The 5,831-nt window shown below is 42.3% G+C and overlaps 1 pseudogene; it reads right to left on the bottom strand.

Moving 5' to 3' along the window:
* Positions 1-4,662: 4,662 nt before the first annotated feature.
* On the bottom strand, positions 4,663-4,870 carry LOC139263648 (U2 spliceosomal RNA; annotated as a pseudogene).
* Positions 4,871-5,831: the final 961 nt, after the last annotated feature.

Here is a 5,831-nt window from a genome sequence, read left to right as displayed (position 1 = left end):
ACTTGACTTTTAGAAAAGGAGGGCAATATAGAAAATGAGATGGCTTGGCCCTGATAATAAAGGATGAGGGTAAAGCCATTAGGGGGTAAGATTCTTAGCCTAGAAAATCAGAATGTAGAGTCCAACTGGGTGGAGCTACGAAATAGCAAAGGGCAGAAAACACTGGTTGGAGTAGTTTATAGGCCCCTTAATAGTAATCATAGGGTTGGACAGCATATTAATCACAAATTAGAGAAGCATGTAATGAGGATTACACAATAATCCTGGGAACTTTAAACTTCATATAGATTGGACAAGCCAAATTGGCAAAAGTAATTTGAAGAACAAGTTCATGGAATGCATTCAAGACAGTTTTCTGGAACAATGTGTTGAGGAACCAACTAGGGAACAGGTTATTTTAGATCTTGCATTGTGTATTGAGACAGGGTTAATTAATAATCTTATAGCGAAGGATCTTCTGGGAAGAGTGATCGTAATATGATAAACTTTCATATTGAGTTTGAGAGTGATGTGGTTAAATACGAAATGAGGGTCTTAAATTTAAACAAAGGCAATTATGAAGGTATGAGGGGTGAGTTTTCTGAGGTAGATTGGGAAATTAGATTAAAAGATATGATGGTAGATAAGCAATGGCAAATATTTAAAGAAATAATTCATAATTCTTAATGAACATACAGGTTCCTTGAGGAATAAAAACCATTTATCCCGATTCTCTGTTCTCTACTAGTTAGCCAATCCTCTATCCACAAAAAGTGGTACAGCCATGGATAACTAGAGAAGTTAAAGATATATTCAATTAAAAGAAGCTTACAATGTTGCCAAAAAGAGTAGTGAGCATGAGGATTGAAAAGGTTTAAAAAATTAGCAAAGGATGGCCAAGAAATTGATGAAGAGAGAGAAAATAGAATACAAGAGTAAACTATCAAGAAATATAAAAACAGATTGTAAAAGTTTTTACAAGTGTTGTGGCGTATTTAAATAACACTCGACACAAGTCTGTATGTGGAGAAAAGAGCTGTTTATTTTGCTCGATCGATCAAGGGAGACCCCACTTCTACACGAGTTCACTAACTTGGTGATCCAAACCAGCTGTTCTCTCCGAGCAGCTTCGGGGCTGCTATTTTTATACAGTCAAAATACATACAAAATCATGAAGTTCCACGCGGAAGCTTTCCATTTGTTGTTTCCCTGCCGCATCACAAAGTTTCGCCTACCTACTATGATTACAAATATTAATTGGTTAATACAGTTATATTGACAGCAAGCTTCGTTACCTCCCCTGTGCACCTTTTATCTGATAAGTTACATGCTACATCATTCTCAGGTCTGCGAACTCTTCCCCTCTTGGCCGATCTACCCTCAACCAGCTGCGGGTTCTCAATCGTCCACTGTTTTCCATAATCTCTTACCACCCCATGTGACCTAGCCTTGGAGTGTATTTTTCCCAACTGTCTGGTTTTTTTCTGTGATAAGGTAATTTATCTTCCTGAGAGTCCTAGTTTAGCATTTTCTCTGTGTTCATAGCATGCATCTTTTTTTTTTCTTTCAGCCTTGCTTATGGTTTCTAACTTTACTTAATTAGGTCCCCTCTACTTAATTTTTTCCTCTACAACAAGTATATAAAAAGGAAGAGATTAGTGAAAGTAAATGTGGGTCCCTTAGAGGCAGAGACAGCAGAAATTATGATGGGGAATAAGAAAATGGCACAGATGTTAAAGAAATATTTTGTGTCTACTGTTTCACAGTAGAAGACACAAAGAACATATTGGAAATTGTGGGGAACCAAGGGTCTAATGAGAATGGGGAACTTAAAGTAATTAATATTAGTAATTAAAAAATACAGGAAAAGTTAATGGGACTAAAAGCTGACAAATCCCTTGGACCTGTTAGCTTACACCCTAGGGTTTTAAAAGAGGTGGCTGCAGAGATAGTGGATCCATTGGTTTTGTTCTTCCAGAATTCCCTATATTCTAGAATGGCCTCCATGGATTGGAAGGTAGGAAATGTAATACTGATGTTCAAGAAAGGTGGGAGAGAGAAAGCAGGGATCAAAAGCCTGACATCAGTAATAGGAAAAATTATTAAGAACGTGGTAACAAGGCACATGGAAAATCACAATATGATTAGGCAGAGTCAACACAGTTTTATGAAAGGGACACATTTATTAGAGTTTTTTGAGTGTGTGAGTAGCAGGGTAGATAAGAGAGAACCAGTGGATGTAGCATATTTGGATTTTCAGAAGGCATTCGATAACATGCCATACAAGATGAGGGCTCATGGGATTAGGGGTAATATATTAGCATGGATTGAGGATTGTTTAATGTACAGAAAACACAGTAGGAATAAATAGGTCATTTTCGGGATGGCAGCGTATAACTAGAGGACTGCGACAAACATCAGTGCTTTGGCTTCAGCTTTTTACAATCTATAACAATGACTTAGATGAGGAGACAGAGCATAATATATCCAAGTTTGCTGACGATACAAATCTAAGTGGGACAGTAAGCTGTGAGAAGGATGCAAAGAGGCTAAAAAGGGACATAGACAAGTTAAGTGATTGGGCAAGAAGGTGGCAGATTGAATATAATATGGGGAATTGTGAAGTTATCTACTTCAGTAGGAAGAATGAAAAAGCAGAAAATTTTGACACTCACTTAACCTATCTATATCCCTTTGCAGAATCTTGTCTTCCTCATAACTTGCCTTCCCCCCTATCCTGTCAGCAAATTTGGCTACAATATACTCAGTCCCTTTGTCATTAATATAGATTGTAAATAATTGAGGCCTCAGCATTGATCCCCTGTGGCACCCCACTAGTTACAGTTTGCCAACCTGAAAATGACCCATTTAACCTGACTCTCTGTTTTCTGTTAGTTAGCCAATACTCTATCCATGCTGATATATCACCCCTAACACCATGGGCTCTTATCTTGTGCAGTAACCTTTTATGTGGCATCTTATCAAAATCTTTTGGAAATCCAAATACACTGCATCTATTGGTTCTCCTTTATCCACCCTGTTCGTTACATCTTGAAAGAACTCTTAATAAATTTGTCAAACACGATTTCCCTTTCATAAACCGTTTGATTGTATTTTGATTTTCTGAATATCCTGCTACTAGTTCCTTAATAATGAATATTAATGGCCATTAGAGGGAGCAACATGCGGTAGCTCAGCCTGGAAATTGGCACGGTCCCAGCCTGCAAGACCATCAGCAGGTCGGGGCCATTAGAGGGAGCAATATGCTATGGCATGCTACTGCAGGGAGCAGCGTGTGCTGCTGCAGTAAAGCGACGATGTGAAGAGGGTAACTGGATTTGATGTCACCCAAATCCAGGTCGCTGATTACAGTGCAGACAGTTTCAACAAGAGTTATGAGGTCAGGGCGGAGGAGCGGCAAGTGATTGTAGAGGGATGTGATTGGAGCCCAGGAGAGGCGTAAGTTCGGGGCCCAGAGGAGGAGAAGGCCCAGGGGCAGCACGGGCCAGCCCATACTTCATTATATCTGCACGCTAGATCCGTGTAGCAAAGCTGGTCTCCAGGCGTCTTGGTCAATCCTTGCCACTGGACCTAGCTCTGTCAAGCCCGTGTGGTGGCTGGTGTTCAACCGTCACCACACGTTAAAAAAATCCACGCACAGGCTTCTTCCACCTTTCAACATGTAGTTCGGGACCTGGAATATTTGATCCTTCATTGAAACACCTGTGAACTCATCCCTTTTTGGCGTGGAAGCAAGTCATCCTCGTTTCGAGGGACTGCCCATGATGAATAATGGATACCAGCATTTTCCCAATGACAGATGTTAAGCTCACTGGCCTATAGTTTGCTGATTTCTGTCTCCCTCCTTTCTTGAATAGGGCCGTTACATTTGCGGTTTTCCAATCCGCTGGGACCTTTCTAGAATCTAGAGAATTTTGGAAGATTACAATTAATGAATCCTATCTTTGCAGCCACTTCTTTTAAGACCCTAGGATGCAGGCCATCAGGTCCAAGAGACTTATCAGTCTTTAGTCTCATTAGTTTGTCTAGTAATTTATTGTTTCAAACTCTCTGCCATTTCCTTGTTTCCCACTTTTAATTCCCCAGTCTCACCCTCTAAGGGACCAACATTTACTTTAGCTATTCTTTTCCTTTTTATATACTTGTAGAAGCTCTTACTGTCTGTTTTCATATCTCTTGCTAGTTTACTCTCATCATCTATTGTTCGTTTCTAAAATGTTCCCAATCTTCTAGCCTACCACTAATCTTCGTAACATTGTATGTTGTCATGCAAGGTCAGCTTGCTGCCTTGCAAGCTCAGACTGCTGCCATTATGGCTGGGGATTACAGTGTTAAAAGGCGCTTGCAGAGTGTCACATCAGTCCAGCAATCTGCCCTCCAACAGATTACTAGGATTGCTGAGACAATGCCCCGGGGGAGTGGCAGTGGCTCCATGGAGCATAACCTGCTGTCCTCTCTCAGGATGACAGCATTCATCCTCCCTCCCCGCCACTCTGTCAATGCCCTTTATGTTGCCTGTATGCCAGCCACATGAATTTTTTTTTTTTTTTTTGAAATTCGTAGCCAATCGTTCCAATTCTTTGTCAAATCACAAACGCCAGAGGTCACCTTGGGCCCATTCAAGGATCACTCTGCGCCAATGCTCTTAGCCAAAAGGCCTAGAGCCACTGCACCGTTCCTGGAAGTACTGCAATACCAGGTTCGTGCCATGGAGGTGGATGGGTCAGGTCCCCCACACACCTCCGTGGGGTGTTTCCAAAAAAGCAAGCATATACCTTCCTGATCCAGGGAGAACCACCTTGGGGTTATGGTGGTTACTCCCCTGTCAGGTCAGTTACGCATGATCTTAGCCAAAAGGTCGAGAACATGAAATGTGATACTGCAGACTATTGGCCTGCTGAAATAACACTTCCGCTTTCTGGACTGCTCTGGAGGAGCCCTGCGGTACTCGACAGAGTCATGGTGGTCTGCTGCACAACCTTGCCACCATGAGCGGACAACCCTTGCCACCAGCGGAAGCGTTATTTCAACAGGCCTGCTCTGGTCTTCTCTATCACATTTCGTGTGGCAGCATGACTTCCATTGTATGCATGCTCGTGTGTGAGGTTACTCACCAGAGTCATGAGCAATGTCGTCAGCGGATAGCCCTTGTCCCCCACTAGAATAAAGGCATCATGACTGCTGCCAGGATACCGGACATTGATTCACTGGACATTGAGGAGGTGGAATCCCTTTCGGTTGCGGTATATGGTAGAGTTCACATCTGGTGCTTGAAAAGCGATGTATTTGCAGTCACTGGCATTCTGCACCATTGGGAAGCCTGCAATCCTAGCAATGCCACATGCTCACTTCACCTGCTGGTATCTGGCAAGAGCGAATTAAATGCTGTTACCTCTCTTTGAATAGAGAGCCCAATGACCTCAACAGTGGATGGCAAACTGGAGATGTTGCAAATATCTCCAGCTCCAGGCTAGAATGATCCAGGTGCACAAAAGTTAATCGCCACTGTCATGTGTTCAACCAGCACTGTAACCCATGTATAATCTGACCTAAGTTGTACACTGTGAGAACAATGACCACTAGGTGGTGAACTTGTGGGAGACACTCCTAACCTGGACCTTCAGGTATAAAAGGGGAAGCTCCACCCACTTCCATCACTTGAGTACTAAGGAATAAAGGACAGGTTACAGACTGACCTTCTCTCAAGCATGGGCCTCGTGTGCATTTATACTGTATAGTAAGGACGTATTAATGGCGACAAGAAACTGGGATTTAAACCATGCGAGCATGGCCACTAGCAGAACAGATGAGAGGTACTGTGTTAAGGAAGG

Source organism: Pristiophorus japonicus, chromosome 4, assembly GCF_044704955.1.
Source record: "Pristiophorus japonicus isolate sPriJap1 chromosome 4, sPriJap1.hap1, whole genome shotgun sequence".
NCBI lineage: Eukaryota > Metazoa > Chordata > Chondrichthyes > Pristiophoridae > Pristiophorus > Pristiophorus japonicus.
Note: the sequence above shows the minus strand (reverse complement) of the source record. Positions and strands in the feature narration are given on the sequence as shown.